At 34.8% G+C, this 24,836-nt stretch overlaps 1 protein-coding gene and 1 long non-coding RNA gene across 3 annotated transcripts in view; one reads left to right on the forward strand and one right to left on the reverse strand.

Annotated features, from left to right (window-relative positions):
• The window catches only part of LOC136043419 (caspase-14-like), a 126,665-nt gene extending 116,489 nt beyond the window's left edge, over positions 1-10,176 (reverse strand). For both annotated transcript variants that reach the window (XM_065728329.1, XM_065728335.1), the window contains exon 1: positions 10,068-10,176. The gene's annotated coding sequence lies outside the window, so the exon portion shown is untranslated. The remainder of the gene's footprint in view (positions 1-10,067) is intronic.
• LOC136043429 (uncharacterized) overlaps positions 1-24,622 on the forward strand; it is a 31,586-nt gene extending 6,964 nt beyond the window's left edge. Inside the window, exons 2-3 of the long non-coding RNA XR_010621617.1 lie at positions 11,498-11,681; positions 24,212-24,622. This is a non-coding gene — a long non-coding RNA (uncharacterized LOC136043429). The remainder of the gene's footprint in view (positions 1-11,497; positions 11,682-24,211) is intronic.
• The last annotated feature ends 214 nt before the right edge of the window (positions 24,623-24,836 follow it).

Below are 24,836 nucleotides of genomic sequence, written 5' to 3' on the forward strand. Positions count from 1 at the left end.
AATTTCACATGCAGAGAGAAGGTTACAGTAGAAACTTCCAGGGGAAATTTTCATTGGAGATCATGTTTTCTGGAAATATCTTTCTTGTGATAATTGTGGTAAGTATCCATAATAGTGCTACAAGGTTACGACTCCCTTCTTATTCCACAAAACTGTTTCTAGTGGTTATTTTAATGTTTTATTTAACTAAAGTGATTTGCTTTATGACGAAGTGATTTACTTTTAAGAAAGGTTGGTAGATAATGTGTAGGGAGGGGTAGGATAGCAAAAGATGTACGAATCAATGGATGGCTTAAATTTTTCTCAGGTGTGATAGTATCAAACGAAGGGTTATAGAAGAGAGGGCAACAAGCCCTCTTTCCTCGTCCCTCTTTTCACCAGAAGTCCTGTGCGTATACTACCACCAATGGTACCACTGTTAATATAAATATTGCTATTACGCAAGCTAAGGGTATTAATAAAATCTTGCCATATATGGTGGGGATTCCACCTTCTTAGATCCTCTCTCTTTACTCTAAAGTTTGACTTTTTTCATAGTTTCTTAAGAAAGACTTCATAAGAATTCGGACCGTTTAAGTAAAATAAAAAGCTTTTCAAAGCAATTGAGACTTTGGTGTAACGAGCAAGGGATTGAGGGGGAATAGCCTCTCTTAAATATGGAACTTTTTTGTCTTTTTTAATGCTCTTCTATACTTTCACTTGATTTTTCTGTTTTCTGATCATTAATCACACCCTGCTGGGAAATGCAGCTTCCCCGAGGTATTTTCAGGCACCCATTTACTCTTCCCAATCTGAAACCACCAACACTCCTTCATGATAGAAGATCTAAAATTATACCTTACTTTAAATAATGACATCAATATAACCTAATTCCACTTGCCCATTACTAGAACATTGCTACTCCCACCCCCCCCCATTGCACCAATAGACTGAAAAGGTGTAGTATTGAAGGCGTAGTAATGAGACGTAGACTGAAAATATATGTGGGAACTAAGAAGAATTCTTGGGAAAGTCAACCATACGTAGTCTTCTAGATGCTGGGTGTGGCGTCCTTGTCTGGTCCCGCTACAAGTACAAGTAAAAGAACTAAGAAGAATTAGACAGCAAGTCCCAAAATGTCATTTAGTTTTCATCTGAAGGCTCAATGAGGCTTAGAAAATTAGGTACGAAGGATTTACTTCAATTAAATAAGAATTAAAATAAACACCTGAAACACTATTGTCAGATAAAAAGGTAAGAGTCACTGTGCAGCACCGTTGTGAGCATTTAACACATTTTTCCATGGAAAAATCTTGCCAGACAATTTGATCCCTGCTCAAAGGATATTTATCTAAAAAAATGTCTCCCCGCTGGAAGTCTCCCTAAGCCCCACCACCTCCCTGCAGAAAATTCCCTCACAGAAAAATTATGCGTGTTTCCTAGTAGCAACTAGGATCTGTAAGCAATTGACCAATTACAAAACTTAAAAAGGCACTTAAACTTCTACACTGGGGTACTCTGATTGTTTTTTGAAGGAAAGGAGATATCTCAAAGGGTGCATTTAAAAAAACATCCCATCTCTCATAGAGCCATCAGATAAAAAGTTAGTACTAAGGGAGAGACGAGGGGAGGGTGGATGTAGAGCCTGATGTATAATTTCCAGGAGGTTTAACAAGGACTTTTGTTCGGGGATCTGCTTTTTAGGGGGAAGGGGGTACAAAAAACTTTAAAAGGATATCAAAAATGTGGAATTGATATTTAATCCTTTTGGTTTCTACGAATATTTCTGGTTTGCGCTGTTATTATGAAAGTAAAGAGTAGCATTAAACCACAAAATGAGTAGAATTTATCCTGCATAGGAGGGAAACTGCCCCTTCCTCATCTCTACCTCCACTTCATGGTCACATTAACTTCGGAGGCTGCTCATTACGTTAGAAATTGAGATCTCTAGTCCTTTTTTTTTCTTAGTCGAAAGCAATTGGAGGCCAACCCGCCACAACAAGGAGGGGGATCTAGGGTATATTTTTTAAGGGGGCACTCTCTGTTGAGAGTATTTTCTGGGGAATATTTTCTGTGGAGGTGTTTTTCAAGGTGGAAGAGGACTTATTCTGTGTGGGGGGATTTTCAGGGAGGATGTTTTCCATGGTGGGAGATATTTTTCGTATGGGTGAGGGAGTTTATTCTCTAATAATCTATTTACAGCGGTAGTCTCTGGGGGAGTATTTTAAAGGGAGAAACGGGGTAGGTAAACAGCAGCTACCCAAAAGGGAGCAGGAGTCAGGCAAAACAATAGTGCCGGTTATAGTTGAGATACATAAGGCTTAAATATGTTATTGTTTTATTCCCAGAAGAAGTGCATATGGTAAGAATGGCTGAATGAACATCTGAGGTGGCTCATTCAAATATAAATTGGGAATTCTAGTGCTTTTTCAACGGGTTTAATCAAAAGGCGACCAGCCCCCTCCCAAACCTTTTTTCCCCAATTGCTTCCGATCAAATTTTGAGGTAGCACCATGTCACCAATGTAATATGTAAGATCTTTTTCGTTGAGAATTGAGAGCATGTTTCATATTTGGTTTCCAAAAAGCCTGGGATCTTTAGATGATTAAATAAGAAATTAAAAATATTTAAGCTGAAATATAGGAAAATTTTTAAGCAGTTAATGGGGGTTGCCTCTCCCCAGTACCTTGTTTCTTACACTAAAGTTTGAATTTTTGTTCTGATCACTTATGAATGACTTCTGAAACCCAAAGGTCATTTGATTTGAATAATAAGCTTTTTTCAAAGTTATAAGGAAATTTTTAGCGTAAAGAGTGAAGTGTTTGGAGGGGACATCTCTCCACATACAAATAATAATTTCTGAGCGTTTTACGCTCTAATGTTGCTCCTTATTTTCAGTTGAAATTTTTTTTTCTTTAATATCTGTTTATTTTTTTTAAATAATGACTGGAAATTTAGTATTACCTTGACGCAAAATCTCAATCTCCAATGACAAATTTTCCATGGAAAGAACCTCTCATTTACTTAACCCTACCAAAAAAATCCTCCCTGAAAAATATGTTTATGCTTCACAATAACCAATCCTAAACGCAAACAATGGGCAAACTTCATAGCTGGCATCTGTTTTTCTGGGGGAGGGGGTAAATACGTTTTTAGACCATACTGGCTATGCATGACGTATGAAAACAAGAAAGAAAATAATAAAAGATTATAAATAAATAATATATTATAAACATAGGATTATAAATAAAGGATAATAAATAATAAAGGTAGGGAGTGGAGCGAGTCATCCTCAAAGACGTAGTTATTAGATTTTTTTGAATATGCTGAACGAAACGGCTATCTCAAACTTTTGATTGGACGACGTTGAAGAAAAATGAAGTGGGAAGGCTGCTAGCAGCACCACTACCATTTCATTTAATATACAAAAAATGAAACATACATCTGTGATCTTTCTTTTGGCGAAAATGTAAAATCGCACATTTTGCATGCAAAAAAACAATTCTTTTGATGTATCTATTGTTGTGAAGTTTCGGTTTCTTAGGGTTTTAGTACTACTGACCTGCGTCGCTTCATGCTGGCGGCTGATTACCACTAACTTGTTGAAATTTTAAGAAATGTTGAGAATGATGTCCAGCCAAATTAAACATATCATGTGGTAGTTGATTGTCAAAAGAAAATATCAGCAATATCCAAGAGTATTAAATTGAAAGTATCAAGATATATTAAAGGAATGTTTATGAGGGATCAGAGGATAACAAACCCAACTCCTTTTTTGCAATTTTTACGTGTACCCTTTGCTCTGAACAGGCAAAATTTGAAATCAGTATTTGGTTCAAACTAGTCAAAAGGTCTATTGGCCATAGCACTAGGGATGCTATGCCCCTTCAGCCTCTGGCAAGGATTGTAAATTATGAAATTCCCCCGTTGTTTACAAGTAAGATTTTTCTTTGTGTTAAAGGAGTAATTTTTTTCAGGGTCTATTCAAAATGGTGATGGGCTCTAGGGTGAAACTTCGAAAAATATTTAAAGCGTAGGCTGAGATAATTTAAAGGGAACTATGTACAGCCAGTCAAAGAGGAGGATTAAAATGAAGGATCTGCATTATCTTAAGAACTGCTAAGATTATTAAGCTGAAACTTTCAGGACATGCTAAAGGGGATTTTATGAAGTGTTTCGACGGCTATTAGTGCCGTCCTGTGTATTTTTGTCTGCTTCCCTCCAGAAACATTTGGTCAACATTTTGAAAAAGTCATTAGGCTCAAAATAGTCTTAGGGTAAAATAGCTCTGCTTATGGTAAACACAATTAAAACACACCATATGCATGCTGGTTGTCAAAGGAGAGCATCAGCAATATCTAAGGAACGACTAAGGGTGTTTAGTGTAAACTTTCAGAATAAGTTGGAGGAATGTTGAACAGTAATCGGAATGCAACTATTCCCCTTGAACTTTTCAAATGTCCCCTCCTCTCAACACTGTTCGAAATTTCAAAAAAATTATACACTTTATGGGAAAGTTTTGGTGAAGATCATTAGAACAAGACGCAGTATATGGATACTAATACTAATACTTCTGCCATTATTACTATTTTCCCTCTCCTGAAGGCTTTGATGATTCTAGGTAGGAACAAAGATGGAAGCTAAGCTTGTAAATTCTACAGCTGAGATGAGGTTGCAAGCAAGGAAGTTCCCCCTTTTGTTCAAAGGCAGTAGAGCAAACCCACCATCACACCTCATAGTGGTGATAGGGTCTAAACATCACCTAGTTTCACGCCAAGCGAAGTGACGGCCAACTTGCTTCGGGTGACCCGTAGTACTGAGGCACGGGCGGTCGATCATACCCAAAAAAACATCTAGAATTATGTTGAATATGTCTAATATGAGAGTTAATTTGGCTACGGCATTCCCGGCTTTAAGCGATGCGTTGAGGCTGGCAACCTTGTCAAAAAGTAAGCTAGCTACATATTATGAAGCAGACAAGGCCTTAATATCAGCTGCTGGAATCTCTGTTCAATCAAATGTTCACTAACGCAAGCCTTCGTAACTGAAGAAGTTTATCTGTATAACATAGACATACTCTGTGTTTCAGAGAAAATATTTAATGGACGAACGACAATTGACCTAATAGCCCCTTCGTGTAAAAAATCATTCTTTTCGATTCTGGCCCAATGATTGGACACGGCCTTGCAGGATTGGGAATAATTATGTCACCCATGGGGACTCATGGGACAATTATGTCAGTCCATGGGGACTCATGGACTATGAAGCAGTGTCTGAGAGAATTCTGATGGCCCGTTTTCAGGTCAATAACCTAACAATACTATTCGTATATTCCCCTTTTCGGGACCCCCCTAGCCACTTGAAAGACAAATTATATGCAGACCTTTAACTCACTCTGAATAAAACTTCTCGCAAGGACATCCTCGCAATCGGCACGAGGATTGGCACGAGATTAAACAATTCTGAATGGGCAATTGGCAACCACGGTTTGGATTACCGTGGTATTAACGGAGTTAGACTTCTCGTGTTTGCCATGCTGAATAATCTCAATATGGCTAATATATGGCTTAAACACAAACTGTGCCGCACTTATTCTTGGAGATCCCGAGATGGTCGAACCTGCACCCAAATTGACTATTTACTCGTTTCTCGTCACTGGAAGTCAATGATTGAAGACTCTAGAGTATGCAGACGAACGGACGCTGGATCAAAAAGTGGATCCGACTATTTTTTACTAAAATCAACAGTTAGGTTCAGACTCAGTTCCAAAACAATATCTGGAACTAAATGCAACTTAGACATAGAGAAGCTCAAACTCTCTGAAATTAAAGATACCCTTATGCTTAAACTTACAAACGGTTTACAGTGTTGCAAGATAATGACCGAGAATTTAAGACCATTCATGTAATTTCTTAGATCGAGACAAGAGCCATGACTGAGCAAGAAAATTTTAACCCATCACTTAATAAGGAAAAGTACTAGAACAAGTTCCGAAATCAAGTGAAAGAGTCAGCTACAGAAATTCTTGGAGTAAGGGACAAAAAATCTAAAAGATAAATTTCACAAAAGACAATAGAACTCTCTTTAAGGAAGAAACAAATGACCGATAGACACTCTACTTCTTTTGAAGCGCTCCACAAAGATTGTCACAAATCTATTTAAGCAATTAACAAGCTTATTGGTCTAATGTAGCCTGTGAAATGTAAAAAGCTTCTGCACGCAATGATTCATGAAAACTCTACCAGCTCCTAAGTGAATCAACCAGAAAAAAAGAAGCAAAGATCTACCCACGCGCTACTTAGTATGGACAACAAGCTCCTCAAGAGCAAAAAAGATCGTATCGAACGATGACGTACTCACTTCCAGGAGCTCCTTCATCCACCAGAAAATGACCACAGCCAACCCATTCCATCCCACAAAAGTTCTGAGTCACCATCCGTGTATGAAGATTGTCATATCAACCCTTCAAGCAGAGAAGAAATTATCTATGCCATAAAACTATTAACGAATAAATAAAAGCCCTGGCATTGACGAATTACCAGCTGAAACTCTCCAAGTCCTTCCAGAAGCGGCTGTCTATGAGCTCCAAAACTTACTTACTGACTTCTGGCTCAATGAACACATTGCTGTAGAGTGGAGGACCTCTTTTATAATTCCTGTATTTAAGAAAGGGGATCGAGCCGACTGTACAAATTCTAGAGCAATATCCCCAATACCAATTTCTGAAAAAGCTTTTATATTAGTAGTATTGAATAGCTTTATTAACTCTAATTAGAAACAATCGGACAAGGCCAAATGAAGCAGGATTTAGACTTTTTGTGGGATGCTGTGATCACATTTTTAGCCCGAGACGGATCCTGGAACACCACCTTATACACAATCAGGAAACAATACAAGTCTTTATTGACTTTTAAATGGCCTTTGACTGGGTGAGGAGAAATGCTATCTGGGATGTGATGAGGGATGATGGAGTGCCCAAAAAAACTGTCAGTTTATTAAGGCTAATTACGAGGGAACAAAGGTATTTGTAAGATCAGACAGAGAAATCTCTAAATGAATTATCAATTGACGAAAGTTTATTTAACTTTGTCATCGACCAGATCATGAAGACCCTGGACACATACAAAGGTATGGCAATCATTCCAACACTATCAATAACAGACCTTGATCACGCCGATGATGTAGGTATCTTAGCCGAGTCTGTAACAGAAGCAAAGCTCGTGATAGACGACATTGCTGATAGATCCCTTGCTACCGGACAAAAGACCAGCCAATCGAAAAAAAAAATCAAGGCGCACCTCTGGGCTAGATAAAACTCCGATCACATTAAATGGCATTCCAATCAAGTTGGTCCAGAATTTAAAATATCCAGGCTCCCCAATAAATTCCAAGGGCGAAGATTTGAATCAAATACAAAGCCACGTCTTTGGAGCCTGAGCAGCATTCATTCAGCTTCGGAAGTGTTTCTGGTTACAAAATGAAATCTCCCTTCAAAAAAAGCTCCGGATATATAGCGCGTTGGTCCCCTCTTGACCACTTTATGGTTGCAAAACGTGCCCCCCCCCAGAGCTGGAGAAGCTAATGACCTGAACGCCTACCACCACAAGTGTATGCACTGTATTCTTGACCTCTGTCTCTCTGGCCCCGTCTCTAATGATGTCATCAGAAAAAGATGTGGTGATATACCAGTTGTCTTTGATGTTGTCAAAGCGAAACGTCTACGGTGGTTCAGGCACACACTGCGCCGACCAGATGACTCATTCAGCAAACAGTGATTGAAATGCAAACCCCTTACGCACTGGAAGAAGAAGTCCGGAGGACAGAAAAAGATATGGTTATCGACAGTTAGAGCCGACCTTGAGCCGCTGGAAGGTTTCAAGAAGCACGGGTATTGCTGGAATAGACAATGGATTCAGTTGATTGAGCCAGTTGCACTTGAAAGAGAACGATGGAGAACGCTTGTTGGCAAATTCTGGATGTCACGATGGGCCAGGACAAGGCTTAAACTAAACCCAAGAACAAATAAGTAAGTACACTGTAACTCCTAATTGAAGGCTACTTCAACTATTACTTCGATTGCTAAGAGTATTAAAAATAAAATCATAGGAAATGCTAACCGGGAGTTCGATTTAATTAAACCACACTTTAGGCAAAAAGTTTTTCAAAAAGAATATCAGCAATATCATAACAGCTGTGTGTAATAAGTTAGATATCTAAGAAGCAGTTAAGGGTATTAAGTTGGAATTTCAGAGAATGCTTTATAATTTTGCACTAGATTAAAAGATTATATGCACGTTCTTATTGTCAAAAGAGTGAACCTGTAATATCTCAGTCATATTACCTGTAATATCTCTCATATCTAACAGCTTATGGCATATTGTTGAAACTGTCAGAATTTGTTTAAGGGTATATAGAAATAAATCAAATGATAATCAGAACTAATAGATTAGATAAAAACATTTTAATTCTCAAGGCAAAAATATGAAAACTGGAAGATAGGCTTTGGACACTTATTCCCCTTGTAATTCCAGTCAACTTGTTGGACAACTAACAATAAAATAAGTTTTTATTTAGTGCAAATGTCTACATTTATGAATTGAATCAATTGCCTTCCCTGACACTCATTGCAGATGGGCCCAATTTGACTTTAGACACTTGTTTGTCTGTAATTTCACACAAACTAATGGTCCTGTGTCGATTCTAAATTCTTGGTTCAACCTGCCTAAGACCCTAGGTAGGCGTGCCTTGTTTACCACTCATTCCAGGCAATCTAGTGGTTCTATGTCAATTTTAAATTCTTGGTCAACCTGCCTGAAACTCTGGGTGGGCATGCCTTGCTAAAAGATATCAAACAGTTAATGGTCCAATAAGAGAGGCATAATTACTCCCGCCGTCTACCCGTGCCATTTAACCAAACACTTGGAAAACTGTAGGTTCTATGACTATCTACCTTAGTTCTGCTGCCCTAGGAATGACGCATGGACAGATAATAGATAGACCTATCTATTAACAAATGAACTAAGATCATTTTTATACAATCCTAATAAGGGGGGTTAATGCCAGATTTGTCTCTCACTCAATTGGACTATCTGTCTTGGCGTTTTCTACAATTAGCCATGGCTTGATACCCACAACTATTCGATTTTAATTCAATTTGATTATATATACACACTTTGGCAATCAGAACAATTAATAATTAATTGATAAAGAAATAAACTTTTTAAAGAAAAGTGAAAGACCATATTAAACAGAAAATTGGAAAAATTAGATAAACAATCGCATGAGACTTAGCAGACACAAATATAAATGAATAATTGAACCTTAAAATGAGTAGAAACTAAATTAAATATTCTAGACATGCTTAAAACGAACAAAATCAGTTCAAACAGAAATTTAGATGCTGTCCCATTTCCTTTCCTCTAACCGTAAGAGTTCTAAAGCCTATTGCACTGCATGTCTTTGCTAAAAATTAATTTTTTTGTACATATTTTTCATGTTTAAGGTTTGAAAAAACAGACAATTTAAAGTGAAAAAGCCTTTTGCACAATTGTGCTTTATTAAAAACTAACTGTATTTTCAATAGCTTGGTTTGTTTTTCAGAATATCGACGGCAATTAAAAATACATCAATGCAATAATTAAGATGATTGGACAGAACGAATGATATAAATTGAAGATCGAAAAAATGATTATATTAGCCCCTGGAAGCACAGAAATTTCAGGTTTATTATAACTTTTTTTCAAAGTTACAAACATAACTAAAATGTGAACAATAGAATGTCTTTATGATCAGTTCTGTTAACATCTCTTTGTTTTTGAGTTCATTGATAATATAATAGTAATGTCTTATCAATTGAGGTTGGATTATAGTACAACTTTATTTCTGCTGGTGTTAATTTTCATAACGTTCCTTACTATTCTTTAAAAATCTTTGTTTAGACAGTTTTATATAATTACTTATATTAAAGTATTTGCTTCACTAGACCCGTAACTATCCAGTATTACCATGAATAAAATCCAAAATATCATCTTGCAATTTATTGACTTTCATGTCAGAATTTAATAACCAATAATAATAAGAATTAGTACCTCAAGAGTCAGTTAGCAAACCTCCTAATCAAAAGATTGATCAAATTTGAAACAATATTTTCTATTCAAAACTAGAGCTTATCTTTAACTAGACAACATTTAATGAAAACCTTATCAAAAACTCTTATCGGACCAGCACCGTAATCTTTAAGGTCATCCAAAAAATTCTATTTAAAAATATACGAGAATATATGAGAGGCAAGAAAAAGTTTTTTAAGGAGAGAATGAAAGTTTTTTTTAAGGCCATAAGGCTTCAGTATATCATAATTCTCCAAAGGCACTACATATGGAAAGAGTGGCTATATAAACCTGAGAGGGTGCTCATTTGATTGGAAATTGGAATTTTAAAGTGCCCCTTTAAAGGGTCTAAAGCGATCAAAATATAACCAGCCCTCCTTCTAATACCTTTTTATCCTTAATACTTAGAATCAAATTTTGGAGATAGCCCTTTTGTTAAAATTAGCCCGAATATTGAATAACTATGTCTCTAAAGTTTACAAAACGCGCTAAAGGCTTCGGACAAGGCCTGTAAGTTGTGAACATTATCCATCGTTATCATATCAGGTGTTTAATATTTGGTTACAAAAACAATTTTGGTTCTAAGATGAAACCCTAAAACAAATGTTGAGAAGGATCCCGGGCATAATTAAAGCACACTATGCGTTTTCTGGCTGCCAAAAGGTATTATAAGCGATATCGAAGCAATATCGAAGTACTATCCCAGGGTATTAAGTTCAAACATTCAAGATTTGTTTAAGGATTGATGAAGAGGGATTAGAGGACATCTAATCCTCTCCCTTCTTGTCCTTGTTAGGTGCTCACTCTCTTCTAAACCAGTTGAAATTTTAAACTTTTATTTCGTTCAAAAAGTCAAAAGGTCAAATAGCTATATCACTAGAGATGACATGCTCAACCATAGCCACAAGGCAATGTTGTGAATAATTTTTCAAAATTATAAATATAAGTCGTATCCCTTCACTAGTTTTTATGAGAGCCATTGCCACGACTCTTTTCTTCCTTTAATGACTTACGATGACGAAAAGTTTAACAGGGAAACCCTCGGGGCAAGATGAAGGAGCATTTTATGTAGTAGAAAATGTTTTCTAGGAGATGCAGGTATTAACTACATAGTAGGGAGGATTTTCTAAACAAGGCATGTGTTAATTACTTAAATACCCGTGAGGGCCAGGAAAAAACCAGGGTCCCGCGCATCATGATTTCTTTGGTTGTTACGTAAAAAGGGGTTGGTTACTTTTGGCTGTTATGTAACAGGGACTGTTTACATTTGGTTGTTATGTTTAAAAACCTGTGAGGGGCAGGAAAATACCGTTAGGGGCCTACCAAATCAGCATTTCTTGAGTTGTTACATTATGGGTTGTGTTTACTTCAGGATTTCTTTGATTTTTACGTAATAGAGAATGTCTTTTTAGGACATTTTCTTTCAAGACGTTTTTTCAAGGAGGTCAGAATGTTCCAACACGATACTCACGATACCAACACGATACTCAGATGTGAGGAAATATTGAGGTTCCTCGACTGGCTTCTAGTATGTCTTCTATTTCTCTTGTTTATAGAGCTTTGGAAACAAACTTAGTAATGATATTAAGGATAACGGTAATTTCAACCAATTTAAATCTGATTTACGTATGGAGTTGCTCGGTGGGTATGCTTTCGAAATAGATTAACTCTATTTTCCGAGGGTTATGTAGTGTATTTTTTATGTGTTGTTTTGGGGTTTTATATTGTAGTGTTTCGTAGTTTATTTTTATATTGGTTTTGGTAAATGGTCTCATGCTCCATACTCTTTTTCTTTTTCTTTTTTATTTTTTTATTTTAGCAAATCCTCGCAAGCTCCCCTTTTGACTCGAAAGCTGAACAATACAAACGGTATAAACAAACAAACCCAGAAGAAATGGATGTCATCACACTTCTCACTCTATCTCACACAAAAAAATAAATGCCAAAAAACACTATGAAAATTATTGTCGTTATTTATACGATAGCTGAACGGCCGGGAGAAAATTAACAAGCTCACAAATTAAATTAAAAAAACAAGTTTTTTTTAACTGAAAGTAAGGAGCGACATTAAAACTTAAAACGAACAGAAATTACTTCGTATATGAAAGAGGCTTTTCATCCTCCACGCCCCACTCTTTACGCTAAAGTTTGACTCTTTCTCTTAACTCTACTTTTTAAAACAGTAAAAAACTGTAGCGTAAAGAGCGGAGCGTTGGGGAGGGAAAATCCCTTTCATATACGAAGTAATTTCTGTTCGTTTTAAGTTTTATTGTCGCTCCTTACTTTCAGTTAAAAAAAAATTGTTTCTTTTTATTTAATTTCTGAACGTTATTGAATTAATGCATGTTTTGATCTTGGCTCTCTGCACATAAATAATTAAAACGAAATTTGCATATTAACTTTTTTTTTGGCTAAATGGCTTTCTCATAGTTTTAATCGGAAGATTTTGAGGAAAAAAAGCGAGGGAGGAGGCCTAGTTGCCCTCCAATTTGTTGATTGCTTAAAAAGGCAACTAGAACTTTTAATTTTGTACGAAAGTTTTCATTAGCAAAAAATATACATAACTGACGAATTAACTGACGTAACGAACTTCTATATTCGTATGTTTTATTGCGTATATGAGGGGGTTCAACCCCTCGTCAATACGTCACTCTTTACACTAAAGCTTAAATTTTGTCTAAATTCCTCAAGAATGACACCTGAACCACAAAGGCTGAAGAATAAATAGTTGAAATTACTAAAAATACTTTAGCGTAAAGAGCGAGGTATTACGAGGAGGTTAACCCCTCATATGTAAAATAATTTCTGTTCGTTTTAAGTTTTAATGCTGCTCCTTACTTTCAGTTGAAAAAACTTTTCATATTCATTTTTTCATTGTTTTTTAAATAATGCTAGAAAATCCTGCGCCCCCTTCATTGAAATTCTTTTCCCCCATGATAAATTCCTCCTTGAAAGATCCTCCCATGTAAGCCCCTCCCCTTCAACCCCCCCCCCCAAACCAAAAAACATCCCCCTGAAAAGTCTCTACACTTTCCAATAACCATTACTATATGTAAATACAGCTCAAAGTTTGTAACTTGCAGCCCCTCCTATGGGGACTGTGGGGGACTAAGTCGTCCCCAAAGATTTATTTAATAGGTTTTTCAACTATGGTGAATAAAACGGCTATCTCAGAATTTTGATCCGGTGACTTTGAGGAAAAATGAGTGTGGGAGGGGCCTAAGTGCCCTCCAATTTTTTGGTTACTTAAGCAGAGCACTAGGAATTTTAATTTCCATTAGAATGAGCCCTCTCACGACATTCTAGGACCACTGAGTAAATACGATTACCCCTGGGAAAAAAAAATAATAAAAAAAATAAACACGCATCCGTGATATGTCTTCTGGCAAAAAATATGAAATTCCATATTCTTGTAGATAGGAGCTTAAAACTTCTACAATAGGGTTTTATAACATGCTAAATTTGATGGTTTGATTTACGTTACGATTGTATGACTTTTAGGGGATGTTTCCCCCTATTTTCTAAAATGAGGTAAATTTTCTCAGGCTCATAGCTTTTGATGGGTAAGACTAATCTTGATGAAACTTATATATTTAAAATGAACATTAAAATACGATTCTTTTGATATAGCTATTAGTATCAAAATTCCATTGTTTCTGTTGCTATAATTTGTCTAAAATCTTGTAAAAGCTAAAATTTGTCTAACCGGAATAATATTAAAATAACAGTAAAGAATCTTAGTGGGAACAGAAACTGGGGAATAAAATAACATCTCAAGGATTCTCATTGCTATATTTTGTGAATTCACAATAGGAGAAATATGTGACTGAAACGTACTCAAATAAATAATAGAACAATAATATATATACGAATGAACAAAAGCAAAACAGATTGATTTTAAAGCATAAAAAGGAAGAAAAAAATTAAGACAATGCATTACACCTACTTTCCTTCCTGACTTAAGCCTTAGGCTAGTGATATGAGCTTTCCAGCTTAAATTCTGGTCAGCAATGACTCAATTTGATTTGCACTCAATTTATTTTTATTAATCGACCTCCAAATGTGACTTTAACCTCTTGTAACTTTGGTACTGCAGTAGAAATTCTTGAAAAAAAATATAAAAAGAGTCTTAGAAGTGTTGACAACCAATCTGTTACAATAGAACCAGTGAAGCATCTTTCTCAGTGATGATTCGAGATTTTATTTTAGAGATTGGTGAATTATGTCGCAGGCAGAGTTGGCTTTATCATCATCAAAAAGTACACTGAGATCCTAATCAGTCCTATGGCAGGTTAAGGCTTAGAGGGAGATTGTTTTTCATAGACAAGAAATAATAGTGGTCCAAGTATGGACCCCCTGAGGAACCCCCACAGCATTAGATAGGTTTTCATCATCTGAAATTTAGCCATTTGCATCTAATATTTATTTTCTGTCCTTAAGATAAGATTCAATTAGGAGACTTGCTTCACCACAATTATGTAGCTTAGATAGCAGAGTTTTATGAGATATAGTGTCGAAAGCTTTTTTATGTCAACGAATATTGTTGTAGGTAGCAGACCTTTATCCATGCCATCATTCAAAAATTGGATTAGCTTTAGTATTGCATGCTTTGTAGAGTATGAAGACCTGAATGCAAATTGAAATGGGCTGAAAAAATTTGTTTTCTTAAAAAAACTATTCAACCTGTTATATACACTTTTCAATAACTTTGCTAAAAGCGGAAAAATGGAAATAGGTCGATAATTGGATGGATCCTGCTTGTTTCCTCCTTTATGTAGGGGAATAGCTCGAGCAGTTTTCATCACTTCAGGGAAAGATCCGTATTTGAAGCATAGATTGATCAGATGAACCAGCACTTGAGCGTAGCCTCCAATGGTTTGTTTCAGTAGATAAGTAGATGAGCAATCTGTTCCTTCAGAATGTCCTTTCTTCATGATTTTTACCAGATTCTTGAGTTCCAAATCAGTCACAGGAGAGAGAAATATGGAAGAATCGACGGGATGTGGTAGAAGGTTACGAAATCCAGATCCCCATTCAAGTGGTCATTCAAATTGCTGTTTACGGTGGCCTCTCTAATCCTAGCAAAGTACTGGTTCATTTACTCAGCTACCTTTTGCTTACCATTCACTGTTGATCCATCCGATACATTCATTAATTCGGGCAGCCCTTGACTTTTGCTTTTGTTAAAACGCTTGTTAGCTATTGTCCAGGTCTTTTTTGGAGATCCTTCAGCTTCGACAAATAGTTTCTCAAAATGAATCTTCTTCGCCCATCTTAACAGTTAACTAGTGAAATTCTGGCAAGAAATATACGTTTAATAAAGAAATTCTATCATTGTTTTCCTAAATCTGTAATTTAATATATAGAGAGCCCCAAAAACATTCCATTCCGGCCCCATAACTTGTCGATCTGTGCCTACTTTAGCACAAAGGGAAACAGGTTTCACAAAAAGAAAAACTTTGATATTTGAAAAACTACGTTTTAGTCTCAATTTGAAGGCTATCTGCTCGTTATCAATTCTAAGAAATTTAATTCCTCTTACTAAATGAGTTAGGACTGCAACTTTCTAGGAAAAATAACATTTTCAATCTTGGAATGGGTAATTGTGAGTGTATAAGAGGCTCCTGGGAACCCAGCCCAGGTGCCAAATAGTCAGTACACCCACATTAGGTTCACATTTTCCGATATTAACTCAAAAGCACCCATATTGGAGCAACTTGGCCCAAATCTTGATATTAAAAATACACAAAAATCAAATCAAACAGCTCGTGATAACAAACTGTAAATAAGGAGCGATATACCTCAATAATAAATAAAACCCTAGAAAACAGAATTTTGATATTAATAGATATATCAAAAGAATAGCTTGATATGCTGAATCCAAATATATGAAATACCTTAAGTTCTGTGTTACTCATCAAAAACTACATGCCTGAGAAAATTTTGCCTGATTTTCAGAAAAGGGGGAAAACACTCCCTTAAAGTCACGGGATCATAATAAAATCACATCATCAGCTTATCTGACAACCCTATTGTAGAAGTTCTAAGCTACCATCTGCAAAATGTGGAATTCTGTATTATTCACCAGAACAAAGAACAAAGATATGTATTTATTCCCAGGGATGATTAGATTGAAAACATTATCCTAGAATACCAGAAAAGATCGTATTTGAACGGAAATTAAAAGTTCTAGTGCCATTTTTAAGTGATTTTTGGGAGGGGGATTTTTAGCTTGTGTTGTATTATCTGGAAGAAATTTTTTTGGTGGGGCGGGGATTTTACGTGGGAATAACTTTCCATGAAGGTTTTGTCCGTTGGGAAAAAGAATTTTCTACGGAGCAGCCAGATTTCTCAGTATTATTTAAATACGATCAGAAATTAAATTGTAATTAATAAGTTTTTTTCAACTGAAATTAAGGAGGAGTATCAAAACTTAAAACGAATAGAAATTATATTAGGGGAGCTGCCCTCTTCTAAATACCTCGCAATTTACGCTTAAGTTTGAGTTTTTGTCCCCGATTCCTTAAGAAATACTCCTGAAGCATAATGGCCGTTTGATTAGAATAATTTTTTTTTTTAGGCTCAAATAACTTTAGCGTAATGAGTGAGGTATTTAAAATGGCGCATATCCACTCATATAATTAATAATGTCTGTTTGTTTTAAGTTTTGATTGATGTTGGTCCTCACTTTAAGTTGAAAAAAACTTGCTTTTGTATTCATTTATGTCCCACCAAGGGGATACACGTAATAACAAACTCTTTCACACTCATAAACGAAAAGCCAGCTTTTAACAATGACCATAAAAAAAATATAAAATTAAGAAAGGACAGAGAAACAGAGAAACATCTCCCATATGAATAGATAACCAAAGATTTTTTCTACTTTCAGTTTTCAGATGCATACCAAACTCGTCTCAAACCTCTTTATATTGTAAAAGAGGTGGATTATTTAAAGCTCATGCTCGCGCGGTTAGAATTTATAAAACCTAAAATGCAACTTTTACCCGGAAAGGTCTTGCTGCAACTTTCCTCAATTAAAGACTGTCTACTTTGTTTTTTTTTTTAATTTTCATTTTCATGAATTTGATTGTTAAAAATTAAAGTCTGCATCCCAAATTACACCAGTAGTGACCTTAAAACAGTTCCAACGAGAGCCCTATACCTTCGAATCCCGGTAGCGGTACTCTTTTAGGCAACTGAATATTTTGCAGTTTTTTTCAAGATTTTTTTCTTCGAGATTTTTTTACACTGTTACATAATCTTTTATTGTTTATAAATTCAAATGATCAAAAACTGACGGGACCAGGTAGGAAAAGGCCTAAGGGCCACTAATCAAGTGAAGAACCCCCCATATAACCGAAGATGACGTAATATTGTGTGAAAACAATACTTTTTATGATAGAACTTACTCTTGCTCAAGACACCCTCCAAATCGCATACGCAAGACGTGTTTTGATTCAGGGGACCTCTGTAGTCTAATTGTAACAAAGGTTTTTGTCCGCCTTAGGAGTCAAAAATGAGACCCAAAATTTTCATTGGAATGGCCGTAGTATCCCTTCAACAAATACTACCACAGCCCTATGACGATGCAATTCTGCATACCCCTCATATCCCCTAAGCGAATAGTGTAACAGCCCCATCCTGGTGTACTATTGGAGTTGTCAGTCCCTCACATCCGTTGTTTTCAGATAACTGCATCCCTGGAAACATCACTTGCCAAGTTTACTGTGTAGCAATCCAATGGTTCCCAGCGGCCAGTGCTCCCATTGTGTAAGGTATCTTGCGTAAGGCTTTTTGGTGAAGAAACATTGTTTGCCAAGTGTATTGTGCAACGATCTAATGGTTCCGATCGGCCAGTATTCCCATTGTGTTGGGTATCTTGTGTAAGGCTTCTGGTGGTGGATACATGCGAATGCCAAAATATTTTATATATAAAAATAGGCATTGTTCCAAACTAATATTATTAGATAAATTGAGTTTGATCAAGGAACATGTCTAACAAAAAGAATATTGACGAAGACTGTAATATACAAGAGGCTTGTAATCTTTATATATATTTTGTCTGTTTGCTTAGTGGACGGGGAATGTGTCATATAGTTCTGGTTTATCTAAAGAAATTCTCAATCCCCTTTAGTTTCCAAATTATGTACGGCCGAGTCACTACTACGTCGGCCGAGTCACGACGTAGGCAATAATGCTCCTAAACCAATGAAATATACATATATCGTTAGTTATAAAAAACATTCCTCCCTATAAGTCATTCTTAAGCTGTTGAATTCAATCCGTGGAATATTTTGAGCGTAGACCTAGAGGGGACGGTAAAGAAAACTATCGAAACTAAAAAAAGCATTTGCCGAATTTTATGGGTTTGTATATGATATATAATCATTATTTAAAAATAAACCTCCTTACTAGCCATTCCCAAACATTTGTTCAATTAGAGTGTCAGTATCTTTTGCCTCTTTTTCTCTAATTCAATTTTCTATATAAATTTTCCCACTAATTTTAAAATTTAATCGATAAGGTGTAATTTCAGTTTCCATATGCGTATCACAAGAATTGTCTTGTAATGCTGATTCTAAATAAGTAAAATTGATTACATCTAGCTAAATCCATCAAAATTTAAGAGAAAATTATCAATTATCATAAGAAAACCTTAGATGTCTATCCGATCTAGTTTCTCTCTGGAAACTGTTTGCTATTTAACATTTGGTAGTTTAATACTGAGAGATTATTCACATCAAACTATATCATTTTTATACTTTTAATAAGGAAATATTTATATATGAAGAAAATTTTACTTTACAAACACGTAAGAGTTTCGAGGCAATTATTAATTATGAAAATGAGAACTCTGATATCTCTTAGATCCGATTTGGTTTCTCTGTGGAAATCTTTTACCAATTATTAGTAGGTGATTTAATACTGAGAGGCTCTTTATTTCACGCTATATTATTTTTAAACAAGGAAATAATTATACATGATCTGAAAATGAAAAATATTTTTTACTTTGCTAACACATCCGAGTTGCGAGACAATTATAAACTTTTAAAATAAGAACTGTGATTTCGCTTGGATCCGATTTGGTTTCTCTATGGAAATCTTTTGCTTATTATTAGTAGGCTATTTAATTCTGAGGGGCTCTTTCTTTCACGGTATATTATTTTTAAATAACGAACTATTTATACATCATCTGAATATGAAGAAAATATTTACTTTATTAACACATAAGATTTTTCGGGGGCTTGGAACTTCTTAGGAATCTTTTGGGGACTTTTTTGGGGAATTGCTTTTTTAACGTAGAAATTTTTATAGACTCATTTTCTTGGAGAATAATTTTTTTTTGGGGGGGGGGGACTAAAATTTTTGGGACTTCGAACATTTGAACAAGTTATTGTTTTTCCAATTTTTTACTTATGTCTAAATGATATTGCATATGCTTATAACAAAAGAAACGGTTGATATTTTTGGTAAATAAAATGATAGTAAAATCTTATATGGTCTTATCAAAATCCTATCAAATATTTCAGGGGTATATTGAACCTCAAAAGTATTCTATGAAGTCATCGTCTAGTGAAATCGTTTACACAATACATACACATTTGACAGTTACTATTAAAAATCGTTGGTGAACATTTTTTTTTATTTTTTTTTTTCATGTGGCTGCCCCCTTGGTACCATATTCACACAAACTGACACAAAGATACACAGACAAAAAATAAAAAAAATAATACAGACATAGAAAATAAGAAAACGGACACACAGGCACACAGAGAGACACGCAGACACTAACAGACACACATGCACACAGACACATAGGCATAGAGACTCAAAGGTTTACAGACTCAAAGGTTACAGACATAAAAATAGACACACATTTTCAGAAACAGAGGAAATTGTGGATTCATCTATATTTCAGAAAATGCTAGCCAAAAAGAGGTTCTTTCAACACTTTGGTTGGATTATCGTACACCTTCATACATGCAAACGAGTCTGTTTTTTTCCTCTTCGACACAGTAAATTTTACAGTTGTATTATGGACAATCTTGAAAAAGTATACCTTATGACTACAGAAAAATATAGACTACAAGATATTTTAAATGCAGCTGTGAAATATACTAAAGAAATTTATTTGAATGAGTATGTGAAAATACTGAAATAACCAAGTTATTACTATTGTACTTTTGAGAATAAAATGTTTCGAAATAAAGAAAGTTGGTGATATGATTGAACATTTTCGGACTAACAAGTCCGATCCTAACAAGTTTTTGGTATAACAATCTCAACTTGTTGGTAAATTCTGAGTGTTTTAGCTGCTGACTCTGCATGACAAGATTTAATAAAAACCTTTCGAGTGCAAAAAATTCGGGTACAATGAGATTTTTGAACAAAATAATTTGGGCACAATATTTCTGAATCATCTTCCTCCAGGTATCTCTTGTGAATCATAAGATCATTTCACTGCAGGAAGAGGACTAAGGCTATTTTTTTACTTTAAAAAAATATTAAAAGAAAAGACATACATTGTCTTATTTTTATGGTAGCCTAAGGAAGTTTTCCTTACTAAAATCAAACTTATACTATCAACCCACACATTCAAATAAGAAAAGGAGTAAACTCTGAGGAGGATTGAACCAGACTCTTACTACACTAGAATGCTCAAGGTCAAAATAGTTACACAATACTCTCTTCATCTGATCAAATGGCCGGGGCTTTTTTATGAGCCATTATGGCATATCGTCGAAATCTGCATAGGGACCAAGTCGGGGAGATTTCAAAAATTTCCAGAAAACAGCAAAAGAAAGTCAGATGGTGACTTTCACTCTCAGTGGAAGGTATATAATAGTCAGATAATCCAGACGACCACTCTGACCCAACTTTGATGACAAATTCTGATAGTTTATAAATTACGAGTGTTCTAATTACAGACTGAGTATGAAAAATGTAATAAAAGCTTTTTTGAGCACTGAAGTTCTAGACATAGTGGATACCAAGGGGCAGACCTGATCGTGATATCTGCATCCAACACAGTAAAAGTGTGGTATATTATAGAATTCCTGTTTTCAGGATTTGTAATAGTGAACTTTCAACAATATACATCTTTAAGCTTAACTTTTCTTTATTTTTAGACTTGTTACCAAAAGCAATCGTATTGCTAGATTCAAACTAATCTATGATAGACGGAAATATTGAAATGAAAATATCTTTTACTACAATTTTATCATCTGTAAAGACCGTTTTCATGATTTCACAAATTCTTATGAGTCTAATTCAAACAATTTAGGACATTTGGTCATTAAAGTAATGATGTGAATCTTGAAGAGATAAGGAGAAACATATTGAATGAAATGAATTCAATTATAATAGGGAGAAACTCAGTTTTAGATTTGTCAAGTTAAAAACAAGTGAAAGGAAGAGCACCGTTACCGCCCCGTGAAAGTTCAAAATCACAAAGATAATCTATGAAAAGGAGCTATATTATTCTGGAAAGTGATCACGAAGAGCAAAATAAAAGATCAATAAAAGTATGGTCCTCCTATGGGAATTTTTCACAGTCCTTGAGAAATAAGAGAATAGATTCGTATGAAAGAAATATGACACAGAAGAATTCATCATCGTTCTGGAAGAGCTCCTATTTAATGATACATGCCAAATCTCATTAGTGATGGAACTGATAAGTGTTTTTTGCTATCATATTTGCAATAAATATTTTTACCATATTAACTTGGTCTAAGATTTTTATTTAAGCTGGGTTAAGAAAAAAAAATGAAATAGACTTTTCTTAAAGGTCAGAGATATATGAATAGGATTTTTCATTAAGAATTTAATAAAAGTATATTTGGGAACAAAAAACTAAGCGAGTTGGAAAATTACAAGTTTTATAGTTTATGACTGAGAATAGATAATTTTAATGAAGACACTTTTGAGCACAACAAACTCAGTTAGTTTTCCAATACCGAATGTTATAGATGCTGACTGAATATAGAAAAATTAACAAAAGCACTTTCGAGTACAACAAGCTGAACTACTTGGTATATTCCGAGCGTTTCAGTTACTGATAGCATATCAAAAAATTTATAGAAGCGCTTTTGAGCAGAACAAAACTCAGTTAGTTGGTAAAAATTCCCAGTGTTTTAGTTAACGATTGAGTCAAAAAATTTATCATGGGCACTTTTGAGCACAGCAAACTCAGTTAGTTGCAAATTTTTAAGGTTTTATTTTTGACCGAACATTAAAAAACTTAATAAAAGCACTTTTACATTTGAGTATACCAAACTGAACTAGTTGGTAAATTCGGGTGTTATAGTTACCGACACCATAACCAAAACTTTAACAAAAGCACTTTTGAGAATAAAAAACTCAGCTAGTTGGTAAATTCCAGGTCATTTTACCTGCTGACTGGATGTAAAAAAAAAATAATAAAAGCACTTTTGAGTTCAACAAAATATGTCTTTTAATCGGTGACTGAGTATCAAAAATTAAATAAACTCATTTTATTATGCAACAAACTCGGCTAGGTTTTTTAGCTGTAACTGAGCACCGAAAAATTAATAAGAACACTTTTGACTACAACAACCTCGACTATCCAATAAATTTAAAGTGTTTTAATAGCTTAGTGCATATCAAAAAAATTAATAAAACGCTTCTGACTAAAACAAACTCAGCCAGCAGGTAAATTCCGGTAGTTTTAGTTAACAACTGAAAAAAAATAGTAAAAGCAACTTCAAGTACAACAAACTTAGCTAGTTTAAAAATTCTGAGAAATAAGTTACCGACAGCGTATAAAGAATTAATAAAAACACCTTTAAGTAGCATAAAGGTGGTTTCGCCATCTTTATGGTATTGTAATTCAATTGAAATCAAAGGGAAAAAGAAAGGCCTAATTTTGCAATAATGATATAGTGTATATACGTTCTGAGATCATACTGGCTATGCATGACGTATGAAAACAAGGAAAGGAAATAATAAAAGCAAAGAGAAAAATCAAATAGGTGAAAAACGAGGATTTTATCCTCACTTTTCTCGTATTTTATGTTTTAATTATAAAAATATTCCTAACCTTGAATTTTCTATATATCGAAAGCCGACCCATAATGATCGGTATCTACATTTCTCGGCAAATAGCCTTCTTTGCGTAAAAAGAGGGGTAGTAATTTTTTAGTCGACAGGGTTCTAAAAATATGTTCACTTAATCATGTAAAATCCGAGTTAGATTATGTTAAAGATATTTTATTCTGCAATGGCTACCCAATCAATCTCATTGAAAATATAATAGATAGACGATTAGAAAATATAAAAAAGGACAAAAGGGAGCCCATCCCCCTTGATTCAGTTACACTAGCCATTGAGAAAAAACTTTCACTACGTTACAATACGTCTCGAAACTCAGCGACAAACTTGGAAAAAAGTTAAAAAAAACATAATCTCTCTGTTTCTTTCAAAACTGAACAAAAAGTTGAACATTTTTTCCACTCTGGAAAGGATAAACGGACACTATACTAGGTAGTGGTGTCTACAGAGTCCCGTGTTAATGTGGACAATTTTACATTGGCAGGACCCATCAACAGCTAGGGGAACGATTGCATGAATACAAAATTTCAATAGATAAGTCCCTGAGATTGAAAAATAAAAATGACAACTTTGATTCAGCTCTGGCCCAGCATATATACGAAAATCCTGACCACTTCGTTCTTTTTGAAGAGACAACTTTAATATCTAACGTAAATGGCCTACCACAATCTTTTAAAGAGGTGATTGAGATAAAAAAAAACATATAAATAGAAATTTGACTATAAATAGAGACACGGGATATATTTCCTTAAGCCCAATTTATAGCAATTTAATATTAAAAGACTCTATGAATATTTTTGTCCAGTCTAATTTAAGACAACCTGTCTGCATATCTAATGAAAACCGAAATTGTAGACAGGTGAAATCTGTTGCAAGGCAAAGGATACTTATTCAATCTAATTGGTAACTTCTCTTTCATTGATTTCATGTTGGTTTTTGTTGTTTGATTCAGTGTCTTTTTTCCTCTCGTACAGTTCACTTAAGAAGGTTAGATTTTGTTGTTGTTTCTTCTTTGTTTCTTTTTTTTTCTTTTTCCTCTGTTTTATTTTTTTGAGCACTGAGGACGACTGCTACTGCCTGATAAAATCCTCGTTTTTCACCTATTTGATTTTCCTCTTTTCTTTTATCATTTCCTTTCTTTAATTTCATACGATATAGTGTGTATCTTGTATATGGATCAAAACTACAAACTGTGTAAAAACGATGTGGTAATAGACAGTGAAATCTAAGAAGAATAAAAGGCCATTGACAAACAATATGAAAACGGCGTACAAAGATGAATGGAATAAAAACAAGCTGCATGTGAATATTATTTCTACCATAAGTCTCGTACCAACCGATATACTTAATGGGCCCAATAATACTAATGATGAAATATGTGGTGCGATTATAGTTGAAACACTGTTAAAACTCGTGTATCACCTAAAAATGGAATAAGTGATATGTCAAGAGGTATCATAATGAAGTATTTTATGGAATGGATTAAAAAAATATATATAATGATATTCAACTCTTCGTTATTTCAATGAAAATATTTTATGCATTACATTGTTAAGTTTCCATTATTTTTAGGGTACAACTAAGAAGTCGAACGTTTATAGTATTTATTAAAAAGTCGGAGATTTAAGAAAAGGAATTTTCAGAAACAGATATACAGCTAGTGGTTTCAGAGGGGGTTAA

This window comes from Artemia franciscana, chromosome 2 (assembly GCF_032884065.1).
Source record: "Artemia franciscana chromosome 2, ASM3288406v1, whole genome shotgun sequence".
Lineage (NCBI taxonomy): Eukaryota > Metazoa > Arthropoda > Branchiopoda > Anostraca > Artemiidae > Artemia > Artemia franciscana.